At 38.0% G+C, this 14078-nt stretch overlaps 1 protein-coding gene across 6 annotated transcripts in view; it reads left to right on the top strand.

The window, feature by feature from the left end:
- The window catches only part of LRRC8B (leucine rich repeat containing 8 VRAC subunit B), a 61248-nt gene that overhangs the window by 29446 nt on the left and 17724 nt on the right, over positions 1 to 14078 (top strand). For 4 of the 6 annotated variants that reach the window (XM_081055008.1, XM_081055007.1, XM_081055005.1 and 1 more), the window contains 2 exons: positions 5147 to 5200; positions 6232 to 6286. The exons of 1 other annotated variant lie outside the window; for it this stretch is intronic. The gene's annotated coding sequence lies outside the window, so the exon portion shown is untranslated. Of the gene's footprint in view, positions 1 to 3587; positions 3627 to 5146; positions 5201 to 6231; positions 6287 to 14078 lie in introns of those variants that run through there. One more of the 6 variants, XM_081055009.1, reaches the window with a different exon arrangement.

The raw sequence follows: 14078 nt of genomic DNA, 5'->3' as shown, positions 1-14078 counted from the left end.
ACTTTTTTCCTTTAAAGCCCTGTCCAGTTCTTACCACTCCAGAGGAGTCTTTTCAGATTGTGTAGCCTTCAGCTCCAGCTGCAATTAATCAACTCCTAGGCTACTAGAATTCAAGACATGGACGGTCTATCAATCATCTGGCTCTCTCTCTAACATTATAAGTGAGGAAAGTCAGGTCAAATGAGGGGAGATAACTTGCCCAACATTATACTGTCAGTTAGCTGTAAAGTAGGTAGTAGAAATTGGGTCTCTGGACACCTAGTCAGGGGTCCAACTTAATAGATTGACTTCTTAATAAAAGATTAACAATTGGATCAAATATTTTAAATCCATTTAAATGTATTCATGATTTTTGTAAACATGTGGATGCTTCCATGGTTGTTTTCAGGGGAAAAAAATTCTGTGTGCTTAACTAGATGATCGCTAGAAGATTTTTGAATGTGTTAACTTCACATATAGTTATTTATCTAGTGTAAAAAAAGATTTATACTTTTTCTGGACAAACTAGTAGGTTCATATCTCTCGCACCCAAACCCTTCTCATTCAAGGTAACAAACAAAATTGATAATGAAATATTTAGTGTTTATTATAATAACCCATGAATTGTGGACAAAGCAAATTTGACAGGAAAAGTATACTTTGTGTATTGGCATGTTTTCTAGTACATTGGGGCTCACTGTATATTTAATTTGTATGATCCATTTATGTTCATTTTAAAGCAGTGAGAACAGTTTTCCTGTTTTACATGATTGTAGATTTTTTTGTGGTAAACTATATGTAACATAAAATTTATCATTTTAACCATTTTGAAGTGTCCAGTTCTGTGGCATTGAGTACATTTGCATTGTTATACAACTATATAGTTGTATATAGATTTATATATTTAAATATATAGATTTATATACTTACAACATGGCCTCTGCTTGAGTGACATTGGCTGTAAATGACTTGTTGGCAGCATGCATTTTGATTGGGAGACAAGCACTGCATCAAAAAGTGGAGGTTACTTTACATAGGTCAACATTAAAAAAAAGTTATATCACTGTGTCCTATGGGCACATATATTAAATAATTGAGGTAAGTTATGTTCACATTTCATAACACTGAAGTAGTAACTAGAGTCATGTGACATTTTGCAAAATCTAGCGTGGAAATCACTAACTTAGGTGGAAAACCAAACCCCTTAACATCTAATCTAGTTTCTCTTTGCAGGATAATACTTTTAAGCCAAACTTTAAAGGATTAATTTTAGATAAAGGTACTTGTTAATAAATTACCATTTTTGAGCACTTGCTTTGTACCTGCTTCTGTGCTAAGCATTTGATTTATAGTTACCTCATTTAATTTTCTTTTACCACAATTAATTCTTAAAACAACTCCATTAATATCCATTTTGCACATAGAAAATTGATACTTAGCTTATCTAAGATCAAGCAGGTGGTACATGACAAAGTCAGAACTCGATCTTAAACATTCTGCTACATTCTTCCCGGTCTTTCAAATATTCAAAAGAATTTGAGGATAGTAACTAGGCCTAACAAAGTAACTAACTTATTGAAAGTAACTAACACATTGAGGGCATTTGATACTCTTTTGTTAAGTCATTCAGAAAGAAGTTCACATTTAGGTGATATGGTGTTAATTTATTTTAATAGGAAGACAGGAAGAAAAGCCATGTAAAACATCATTTAAGCATAGATTAAACTTCAGTTATCCTTCTTGTCATTAAATTGGTAGGTAAATGTTTCTCTGTAAGAGGTTGTGCCAGCCGAATCCACCCTTGCTCTATCATGTTGATCGTAATTACTTAATAGAGAAGGCAGAATGAAGAAGGGAGCGCTTGGTTCTGTTTCACTAGATAGAATACTGAATAATGAGCTAGAAGAACTATATACATCTGATTTTTTTGGATTGTGTCTTTTTGTTTCTCTAAAAGATAGTAGATTTGTTTTTTTAAAGAGGGGTGTTATTCTATATAAAACTCGATTTTATATAGCTCATTGGAGAGGCAGTGTAGCAGATGGCTCTTAGTCAGAGCTGCTGTGAATTCTGGGTGGGCTTTGTGAGCTTGAGCAAGTGTCTTAGTTTCTCCGATTCTTGGTTTTCTCATCTTTAGAGTTGAGATGCTAATACCTACCATATTTCCCTGAAAATAAGACCTAGCCGGAAAATCAGCTCTAATGCATCTTTCGGAGCAAAAATTAATATAAGACCAGGTATTATATTATATTATATTATATTATATTATATTATATTATATTATAGACCTGGTTTTATATTATAGTAAAATAAGACTGGGTCTTATATTAATTTTTGCTCCGAAAGATGCATTAGAGCTAATTGTCCGGCCTGGTCTTATTTTCGGGGAAACATGGTACCTCACAAAGTGCCCAGTAAATGGTGGCCTTCCTTTTTCCATCTCCCACCACCTTTTTGCACTCAACAGATAATTACTGAGAATCTCTTGTGTGTTAAGTCCGGTCCTGTACACTGGACTCTCCTAGGAGCTCCAAGTGAGAGGTGGGAAGGCATCTGTCCATTTAGTGGTGCAGTTTAACAGCAGTATGACACAACTATCAGCACTCCCTAAATGCTGAATGAAGAAGCATGAGTTGTGGGGCAGCTATGTGCTTGGGGGTCAGTGCGTGGTGTTCATTTTAAACACCTTTTGTGTTTAATTGTCATTTAATACTTGGTGAGCATTAAACCTTTGTTTGTTTGTTTTTAAACCTTTGTATTTTATGGTCAGAAATTGGCTCAGTCTAAACATGAGGCTGATTTGCAATGCACGGCAATTTGATTTTTGTCATTGGATTAAGAATATGTTATACCAAATGTAGCATTCTTTACAGTGATCACTATTTTATAAGACAAAATCATCCCAGGACATGCAGTTAGATCATAGTTCCCAGGGTTTTAGATGACAGTACATATGGAGCACCTACTGTGTGGCAGGCCCTGGGGAGACCAGAAATGTCCTTGCCTTCCTAGAGCCCATGGTCTCATGGCGGGGGGTGTGGACAGGGCATGAGACACACCACCCTTGTTGTGGTGATATCTTGAGAATTCCACTGGTGATGGCATTATGCCTGTTGTATGATACTGTTAACTTATACAAAAGAAGAATTGTGAAATCATAATTTTATAAAATACTAAGGTCACTAGGGACACTGTGGCATTTATCCAGGGATCTATCACGGATTCAAAATGACTCACCATCATTACAGTGCAGCCAATCATGCTGAATTGACAGCAGTTTTCCGTTCAGATTGGTGAGATGTCATATTTGGTTGGGAAGTTGGTAACTGTGAATGGTCTCTTTTCTTCCTGAAGGGTGAATGCTTTGCCTCTGCTTCTGAATCTCTGTCCCTGTATAGGGTGATGGAAATGCATGAGGCTCGCACCATTTTGCTTCGCCACCCTTCCAGAGCCGTCGTGCGAGTGCACCAATTGTGTTCACAGATCTGTCAGTGAGCCAGGTCTCCTCCTCCATATCTTTGGTTCCTCACTGGGTGATGAAACCTGATTTGGTATTCGTTCACTCATTAATTATTTCCTAATTTATTTATGTATTTATTTTTTTCCAGTGGGGAGAAGGACAGGAGTGAGACATGGGAGTACTCCAGGTGGGCTAATAACTTGTTACCCTGGGCAGGCTAATGATTTAATGTCACTTCAGAATGTTATTCTTTAAACATTCATTCATGCCATTTTTAAGAGGAAAAGCCAAGCACTCTGTGAGAGGGAAGAGGGGAGCTAAAGAGGCCCTTTAGTTCCCCCTCTGCCAGTTCCCAGGATCGCAACTGACCAGAAGGAAAATAGACTCCTTATCTTTCCTTTCAGCCACATTCTGTACAATCCCTGAGAAAAGTTCTGGTAGATACTGTTTTTTTTGTTTAATCTAGTTAAGTTTCCAGAGATATTTTCAACACCCCACTGATGAATTGCCACATGGAAGCTGCCGTGAGATCCAGGTCCCTAGTCTAGCCCTGGAAAGAGACACTGGGATAGCACCTAGGGATATAGGTAAATAAGATACTGCCTTAGTCCTTAAGGAACTTGGGGCATTAGCTTATGATACACGATAAAACAGTGTGAGAAAACTATTAATAAAGTGCTCTAGGAACACAGATGGAAGAGCAGTGGATTCAGCCTGAGGAGGTTAAGGTGGCTCCTGGGTGGGGCAGATGGTGAAGTGAAATGCTCATTTAAGTACACCTGGTATTCATAGTTTGAACCTTTCAACTTGATGGAATAGGATACTTTAATTTTACATAACTTTTGGAATTGCACAAAGCAGGGTAAATAAGTGTGATATGTGAGTGATTTATGGCATTTCTGACCTGCAAAATGAGATCAAGTGGCTATGAGGAGATTTTTGACTTGTTGCTAAATCTAAGATTTTATTTAACTATCACTGAAAGACAAATTCATCCAAATGGAAAGCCATTCTCAGATTTCAAAATTTTCGTTCTTTGCTTTTCTGCAGAGGAGTTTGTTTTGTGAATCTCCATTATCTCTGCTGACCAGCAGAAAATAAGAGCATGCAGACTTCTCAGTTTTCAAAGTAAAAGCCTTGAGGCCTTCAGTTTTTCTATCAGAAAGCTGATTGCCTCTTATTGTTCATTGATCCACATTCATTTGGTAGTATTCCCTTATAAATTTCTCTTTGGGAACCTTCTGAAAGGAGCTCTTATTTGAGAAAGGGGGTTCTCAGTGTGTTGCTTGTCTTCCAGATTTGGAGATGACCTTTTGGAATTGACTTTTTAAGTGAAAATATATGTCTTGTGTCCTGTTGCTGGGGAGAGAAGTTGTTTTTGAAGGGGGAGGTAATGCCAGTTTTATAACACTCGTTGGCATAGCAAACTGAAGAACCCACTGATGCTGTCTCAGCAGCTTAGTCTGTCCGAATTCCTGTGACAACCTGAGTCCTGTTTTTATCCTGCCTAATATGGACTGTTTATTCTATTTAAAGAAGAATTGCCACTTAGTATTTTCATATTTCATCCTTCCAACTTGCACTTTTGTTAGCTGCTGGGAAGGAAGAAAGGCGCTGACTTTTTCTATGATTTCTAAAAGTAGAGTGATTTGGTTTTAGCCTGGATAAAGAAACTGAACTACATTTGGTTGTTTTTTTACTTGACAGCAATGGCTGCACTCTGAGATGACAAGACGTCATTATGAGAGAGCTTTCATTAAGGTATACATTTATATCTTCTCAACAAAATATTCCTCTGGTTTAGATAAATGTTAAATAGAAGAAAGGAAAGAAACTTGTTAATAAAACATGTTGAAAAGCATTCAGGCCAACTCAAAGAAATAAAGCAACAATAACATCATTTTTCATATATGGAATTAGCAATTTTTTGTTTTTTGTTTTTTTTTAATGATGATTCCCACATCTGGTGAGGGTGCTCTTCATATCTTGTTTATAGGAAAGAAAATTAGTATAACCTTCTTGGGAAATAATTTGACCATTACTCTCACTTTTGGAAGTCTGTACAAAGGAAATCTTATGAACAGAGTACAGATGTTTACAGCATCTGTGCTCTTTTATTAGTAATAAAAAAGGGAAAATCTAAAATTTCATAGGGAAATGGTTTTGTAAACTGTGACATACTGGTGTATGAACTATTATTCTTCCGTCAAAAATGACCTTTACAGAAACTATAACAACATCGAGAAAGCCAATGATAAATGAGGCAAAAGGAGATCTCCATGCTGTGCCATTGAATTTTACAATGGCACAATTGTGTAAAACCAACTGTCCAGCAAAAAAACAAAAAAAAACCTGGAAGGAGAAAACAATCTCAAATATTAAGTCTTTTTCCCCCTAATATTTCCCTATTTTTTGTATAAAGCATAGATATTTTCAATGGGTTTTTCTACCTTTTATTTATAAAATGAGTGGTGCCTCAGATATAATGATTCTCTCAGTTTTCATTAAAAATTTAATGTTCAGATTTTGTACCTTATAAATTGCCATGGTGATGAGATTAAATGTGTTAGTTATGACAGTGATTTGTTTCTTTTCCTGGGTATTGGTTAACACCTTTTGTGAGAGGTCACAAGGTGGTCCCTTTTAACAACACTCAAATTGTTAAAAAGTCATCTTTTATATGTTTCATAAAGTTATTATAGATGGAAATTTTAGGACCACATGAGTGGATAAATTATCTTGCAGTCCTGTGATGCATGAACTATAACAATATGTTTATTATTTCTCTTTAGGAGTTTTTCAAATAGAAACTAATTGCAGAGTTTCCAGTTGACCAACATTCATAGGGTAAGATTAACATTCTGAATTGTGAACACATGGTAAAGATAATTACGTTAGTAGCTTGGGGCAAACAAATATTGCATACTTAATATGTACAAAGAGATTACTATTCCTACAGACGTTTTGAGTAAAATATTTTTGATGTTTTTAAACCAGTTAAATGAAAATTAGATCTGTATACATCTTGGCAAAATATCACGTTACTGTGCTTTATTGGTTTTATATATAGAAAGGTTTTGTGTGTGTGTGTGTGTGTGTGTGTGCGCGCACGCGCGCATGTTTGATATTTGTCATTTTTAACATTAAAGATCTAAAGAATATAATAAATGTCTATGAGAGACTTTGACTGCATGATTCCATGTCTATATTTTTCGGCTTTAAGGTAATATTTTTAATGCATAGAATTGGTTTGCCTTATTTCCATAACTAAAAGCTGCCATGCTCTCCTAGAGTAGGTAAGTCAGAAACAAGCAAGCTCTGTGCACTGTTGCTTTCTGCAAACATCATTCTTCTTTTATAGTTGTGGAAGATTAATCTTACGTTAGCTCTGTGGCAGAGCCTTTGTCTTTGACATAATGAATGATGAATTTATACACTGTATTAAATAATAGGATTCTCTAGTGTTATGAATACGACGTATATCTTCAAAGTATGTCATCTAGTTTTGAACATAGAGTGCAGGGGAAGCAGTGGTGAGGACAGTGTGTCTGTCCCCTACTGTATTCTGAACACCCTTCTTTTTATAGGTGAAGGTGTAGATCCTTTGACTTCTTGAGTATGTACACATTTGCCTGCTGATTCATTGACTTGACTATACATTTTTAAAAGCTAATATCTGCAGGCACTCCTCTACTTATAACTCTTCAGTGGCTTTTCCACCTCTCCTGGACTATTTATTATCCACACTTTACCTTGGGTGCAAGTCCTCTGTCACTCTTCTACTTTCTAAAGGCTCCCGACATTCTAGCCAAGTGGCCTTCTTTCTGACCCTCACACATCCTAAGCTTCTGGTTCCTTCTTCCTAGAGTGATCTTCCCAGTATCATCACAGGGCTGGCTCCATTGAGAGCTACGTTCTAATGGCAGTCCCTCTAAACAGGCCTTTCCTGACCACCCAATCTAAAGGAGCTTTATAGTCTTCCTAGTGTTTTTCATTTTATTGTGTTTGTGTATTTGGTTCTCGTCTCTCTTCCCTTACTACCCAGTGATGTTGCTGAGAGCAGACGTCTTGTCTATCGTATACACCTGTATTTCCCTAACACGTAGAACTCTCCCTGGCACAAAGTAGGCGTTCTAAATATGTGTTGCATGAACAGAATACAGGAATGACCTCTCTTTGACAAGTGCTGTTGTTCGGTAATGCTTCACCCATTCTCTTTGGTTATTTTGTTTATATAACCAAATGTACTGTTTAGGTTTAGCTGTCATCTCACTCATTTTGGCACTGAGGTGACAGTATAAGATGGTGGTGCTCTCAACTATGCATGTTTTCTCTCCATAATACAATTGTAAATCCTGTGAAGGCAGAAACAATGACACATATCTCCTTGGTATGCCTTTATAGTTCTAGCCTCCATAACTGAGTGTATATAAATGTTAACTTTAGAGAAAGGGTTAAGACTCGTTGCTTAATCATATTTTTAAGTATTTAGAGTACACTGGTTTGTCTGCTCTGGAGCTGAAAAAACTCATTTTGAATTATAGTTTAAAAAAATATAACATAGAAATGTTCTGGACCATATTTGCAAGTTGATGTTTCAAAACCCTATTTTATTTTATTTAAATAATAATAGACTTTATTTTAAAGTCTATTATTATTAATTAGGCTAGGTGGCCAGAATCAGTGCTACCAACCTTCTAGTTCTTTTCCAATTAAGAAATTTGGCCATAAGCCCATGTTCTACTACCCTAGAGAAGCCACTTGAACAACTCTGAACTTTGGTTTCCTTATTTCTAAAAAGTTGTACTCTGATCTCTGAGGTTGCTGCCTGGAGTAAATAGTTCATATGAGTCTGCTCTTGTGAAAGGTAGGTCATCTATGGAAGAATTCGGAGAAGTAAACGGAGTGCTGACCTCTGCTTTCAGCTAGTCATTTGAAAGGAGACTGCATAGGAACTGAGTTTGGTTCTACTCGATGGCTTGCTTACTGTGGGGTGGTGAGAGGGGAGTCAGAAAACATTTCTTATAGATAACGAAGGTGGTGGAGGATGGTTTGAGGTTGACTTCCGTTTAAACGTTCTCTCTAATAAGTATGCAGACACTGGTGGCTTATACCCTGCTAATATTCTAATAATGTGGCTTCAACTCCTTTCATTATAAATATATTCCAGATAATTTGGTAGCTCACCAAAAGCATCAGAGAACTGAGAGGTCTTTTCCTAAAAAGACAATTACCATCTAAATTAAATACATGATGTATTCCATAACCACCAGGAACAAGGAAAAGTGAAGCAATGTTCCTTAAATTCAGAACAATTCAGCTTAATTAGAATTTCTAGGGTTATTTCCATGGCTTTAATTGTCGAATTCAGCAGTTTTCTCCCGGAGCTTTAGATGATTAAGGTTATTTTCCTAGAATTTAGAATAGTATTTATGATTGTTTCAGAGACCCATTACCAATCTACTGCTTTGGGTAAGACACTGCAGAATGGTAGTCACACATCTCTATTCTCCTTTGGTTTCTCTGTGTTACTTGACTATGATGTCTTCTGATTCTTTCCTTAAAACTCTTTGATTTGTGTGCTCCAGAAATACTGGGTTTCTCCTTTATTTCACTAACCCTGCTTCTCCATCTCTCTTTACTGTTCTGTGTCTAATAGTTCTTCTTCATCTGACATATTATTTGGGGGAGACAAGATCTGTTCTTCACTCACTAAATTTGTTCTCTCAAAGAATTCATTCATTTCTATGTTACTATCTCCTCCTTCAATACTCATGACTTCCTATCAGGGATTCAAGATAGCTGCAAATAATTTGTGAGTCTTCCCATCAAGAGATGGGATCTGTTTCTCCTCCCTTTGAATCTGAGCTGCCTCTGTTACCTTTTTTGACCGATTGAATGTGGCAGAAATGGTGTGGAGTAATTCCTAAGGCTGGACTTTAAAGAGACTTGTAGCTTCTGCTTTTGTGTGCTTAAAGTGTTCCTTCTGAGAATTTAGCCACCTTGCTGTGAGATGTCTAAACAGCCATGTGGAGGAGTGGCAAGGCCCAGGGTCATTAGCCCAAGCTGAGCTCCGGGCCAGCAGCCGGCCCCAGTGCCAGCCCTCTGACTGAGGCATTTTGGACCTTCCAGCCACTCTAGCACCGAAGCCAACACCATGTGAAACAGAATAACTGCTTCATCATCCCACAGAATCATGACAAATGGTAAATGGTTATTTTAACTGCTAAGTTTGGGGATGGTTTGTTACATAGCTACAAAGAGCCAAAACAAAAATTGGTTCCTAGAAGTGAGGAGCTGCCAATAACAAAACGTCTGCCATTGGCTTTGACACCATGTGGCAGTGAAGACCTGAAAGGAAGGCAGAAGGCTATTAAATGGTGGCTGGAAGCGCAGTCAGGACACTGCTGTTGGAAGAGATAAAGTGGTACCCTTGTTTTTCTACATGGACATAATCAGCACGACTGCCCCCTGTCGTAACGTGCAAGATAGAAAATCACCCCAATGAATTTGTGGACTATTGGAATATTCCAACAGAATATGGGCAGTGCCAATTGCCTTCTTGTTTTAACCACCTGTGATCAAAGCATCGCAAGACAGAGAGGAGTTAAAGAAGAAACTGTTCAGAGTTTAAGTAATTTTCAGAGGAAATATTTCTCATCCAGAATTTTCAAGGGCCATGAATAAAAGTGTTATTCGTTGCTAGCTTCTCTACCCAGCAAAAGGCACTCAAAGTAAGAAATGTCATCAGGTCAAAAGATCAGATCCAGAGCACTACCTACTGCCAGTAAAATTTGGTCTCAAGGTGAAAACAAACGCCAGGGCACAGCGGTAAGACCCTGTATTAAGACTTCAAAAGATTTAAGGCAGTGCCTCTTAGATCTTCTCAGCTAGACAGGAGGGTTCTAAGAATCGTAAGGGTCTCACAGCGTCATGGACCTGATTCAGATGACAAAATCATGGACTTCAAGCCTGAATTTGATGCCATAGTGGGATAAAAGTTTGGAGACGGGGGTCTTAGGAGATGATGAGTTTCGTATGTAAGAGGACTGTAAATCGTTTGTGAACAGAAAATAGACATGACCGCACATCCTTTGCCCATCGTCCCATTGAAAGGTGGTGCTTGCTTCCTCTGCCCTCAGATCTGAGCTGGCCTTGTAACTCCATTGACCAGTAGAATGTGGCAGACATGACATTGTATAGCCTCCAGGGCTCTGCCATAAAAGACTTGCAGCTTTCACCTCTATGCTTGGAGTGCACCATCTTAGAACCCAACCCAACTGGGTGAGGACATTCAAGCAGCCATGTGAAGTCTCACACGACGAAATTACCAGCCAGCGGTAAGAACCAACTCCCTGCCTGATGAACGAGGACATTTTGGATCTTCCAGCTATTTCTGTGCCAGCCAACACAATGAAGCAAAAGAACCACTTACAGAATCGCTAGAAATAAAACTTTTTTTTAAGCTTTGGAATATGCAGAATAGTTAGCCAAAATCCTTCCCCTCTATATAGCCTGCTCTTCCCCGTGGGATACACCCTGCCTAAACATCTGCACATATGATTTGCTGCCTTCTGCATTTTTGTATGTTCAATTCTTTAGTGTACAGATGTTTGTTGTATGCCGTGTGCTAAAAACTGCAGAAGACACTCCAATAGCAGAAAATCAAAATCTGATTCCATTTGGCTCCTGCTTCTCTCCATGGACTTCTCTGATGTTGGCAAGTGATGTGAATTTTCATTTGTAGTGACTGTTTCATTCTTTGCTTTCTTTGTATTAAAAACGTCTCCTACTATTTCTGGCCCACATGATTGAAATAGCTTTTCAGCTGCCCAGTTTGTCCCTCCCCTTACGTCCATCCTGCAAATCTCTACAGCTCAGTGACTTACTGTTCTTCTGCCTCACCAAGCTGAGTCTCTGAGGGGTTCATGTGGGAGATGGTAGCTATTCTTTGCAGTCTATAGAGGGGATAATACCTAGACATCTAGTCAAACTTCCAGAAGACTTAAAAGGTAGGCACTTTTCCTAGATATTTTATTGCCAATCAATCCTGTGAGCTTTCTCCTTCTGGGGAAATTTAGAAAAAAAACAATGATTCTGGCCTTACCTGGACCGATTTAATTGCTCTGTGGGAGTGGGGTCTGGTTTTAGGTTTCCTTTAATAGTGCCCCAGGTGGTTCTAATATGAAGCCAAAATTGACAACTGTGGTCAAAGATTTGTGGTTTTTATAAATGGTCTCTGCACTAGCCACATCTCACTAGTTCCACTAGGAACTAGAAATTAAGTAGAAATTTGTTAGAAATGCACATTCTTTGGGCCTACTTCAGACCTAATGAATCAGAAATTCTGAGGGTAGGACTCATCGCTTTGTGTTTTAATAAGCTCTCCAGTGATTTTTATGGACATTAATGGAAGAAAAACACTTTACTAGATAAATCTTAGTTCCCTTCTGGGTCTCAAAACTATGACTAAATTTGGGAAGGGTGTTTGTTATTTGAAAGTCGCTATACTGACAAGATCTGAAACAATTAGTAAAGGACTTAAACTGTCATACCAAGTGTCTCACTGGCGATCATTTAAAGTACTTGTCATCAGATCTCTGGATAGTGGTTCAGGGGGCTATTTAGAATAAAGGAGCAAATTAATTAGAGATAATGATGCCTTGTTTCCCAGAGAGAGAACTCAAAGAGGTGAATTTAAACTTCAGTTAGACATATGGTAGACCCAAAAAACATTCTGAAGTAGTACTGAACATTTTGAATGGATATAAGATCATTTTTAAATCAATTTTCAGTGAGAGTAAGTAGAGAAACTCCATTCTGAATTGTTTGGCTATGTCCCTGCTTAGGGTCAGAGTCAGGAATCTTTGAAGTACCGTCCAGTTCTCAACATCTAATGACTCTAAATACCATCTGATCATCATTTGTTTGTTTTTTCACTGGTTGTTTTGGAAATGCTTTCAAAGTAAGATAGGACTAGTGGGAAGTAAAGATGCCTAACTGGAGTGTTGTTGTTCAGTCTTAGAAACTTTGGGGTGAGATTGTCAAATGACTTCATGTGCTTTGAAAAGCTTTTATGATTGTTTAACGAGATTTAAAAGCTAAAGGAATGGGATTAGGACCATAAAAATCCTTACCCTTAATTGTCTCTTTGAAATGATTTAGTACATTTGTGTATTAGAAATAGAGATCTGGTTTGGGTTAAGTCCTTATTGTTTGCAAAATTATGCTCTAGAAAATGTTTCCTAGACACACAAACAGTATTAAATTTCGTAATGACAAAGGACAGCTATGCTCTAGCTCTCTAGTTAAACACGTCAATGAGAAAAATTAACATCAGTTACTGTATAGGAATGCTTGATCTTTTCATACGTCATTAAATCCAGATTCTATATACAAGGTCGGACAATTAAGTTCATGAACGCATCCTAGAAAAAGTGCTACCTACCTCATTGCTGAATATCAGAACGGTCACCTTTGAAGTACTCGTCTTGGAAAACTATGCACCAATGCCAGTGCTTAGTCCACACTTCAAAGCAATTTTGGAACTCTTTTTCTGGAATGGCCATCAGAGCTGTTGTCGTATTACCCTTGATGTCCTGAATGTCATCAAAATGTCTTCCTTTCAATATTTTCTTTATCTTTGGGTAAAGAAAGAAGTCATTGGGGCCCAGATCAGGTGAGCCGGGAGGGTGTCCCAATACAGTTATTTGTTTTCAGGCTAAAAACTCCCTCACAGACAGAGCCGTGTGAGCTGGTGCATTGTCGTGATGCAAGAGCCATGAAGTGTTGGCAAAAAGTTCAGATCGTCTAACTTTTTCACGCAGCCTTTTCAGCACTTCCAATAGTAAACTTGGTTAACTGTTTGTCCAGTTGGTACAAATTCATAATGAATAATCCCTCTGATATCAAAAAGATTAGCAACATCATTGCAACAAGTTTGCAAACTTAATTGTCAGACCTCGTGTTTATATATTTACTCTTAGATAGTTCAGTGGAAAATGTTTAGTAGGAAAAACTTGTTAACAGAACGTAGGTTATATAATATATAACTGGAGACATGGCAGAAAACTTTGACATTGCAAACATACATTTGCGTCCTTGTTTTTCAAAAGATTATAATAGAACCCAGTTATAATGCAGGTATTGGGATAAATTGATATCTTAATCAGTTGGAGCCGCTATGACAAACTGCCATACACGGGGTACTTAACAAACTTTTATTTCTCCCAGTTCTGGAGGCTGCAGAGTCCAAGATCAAGGCGCGTTACGTCTGTGGAGAGCTCACTTCCTAGTTGATAGATAGCCATCCTCTTGCTGAGTCCTCACATGGTGGAAGGGGCACGGAGCTCCCTGGAGTTCCTTGTGTAAGGGCACTAATCCCATTCACAAGGGCCTCCCCCTCATGACTTAATCACCTCCCCAAGGCATCACCTCCTAATACTATCACATTGGGGGGTAGGCTTCAACATACATGCTTGGGGAGGACACAAATATGCAGTCCAATGCAGTTGGAGAAGAGAGTTAAATATTCAGCTTTTTCTTTAGTTTTGGAGAGAAGTGAGACTGGCACAATTAATTGGATTGAATGAGACAGTGTGGGTTGGTGTGGACAAGGCTTGAGATTTGAGTTTAAGGA

This window comes from Rhinolophus hipposideros (genome assembly GCF_964194185.1).
Source record: "Rhinolophus hipposideros genome assembly, chromosome: 8".
NCBI lineage: Eukaryota > Metazoa > Chordata > Mammalia > Chiroptera > Rhinolophidae > Rhinolophus > Rhinolophus hipposideros.
The sequence above is the reverse complement of the archived record's forward strand: the minus strand, read 5'-3'. Positions and strand labels throughout refer to the sequence as shown.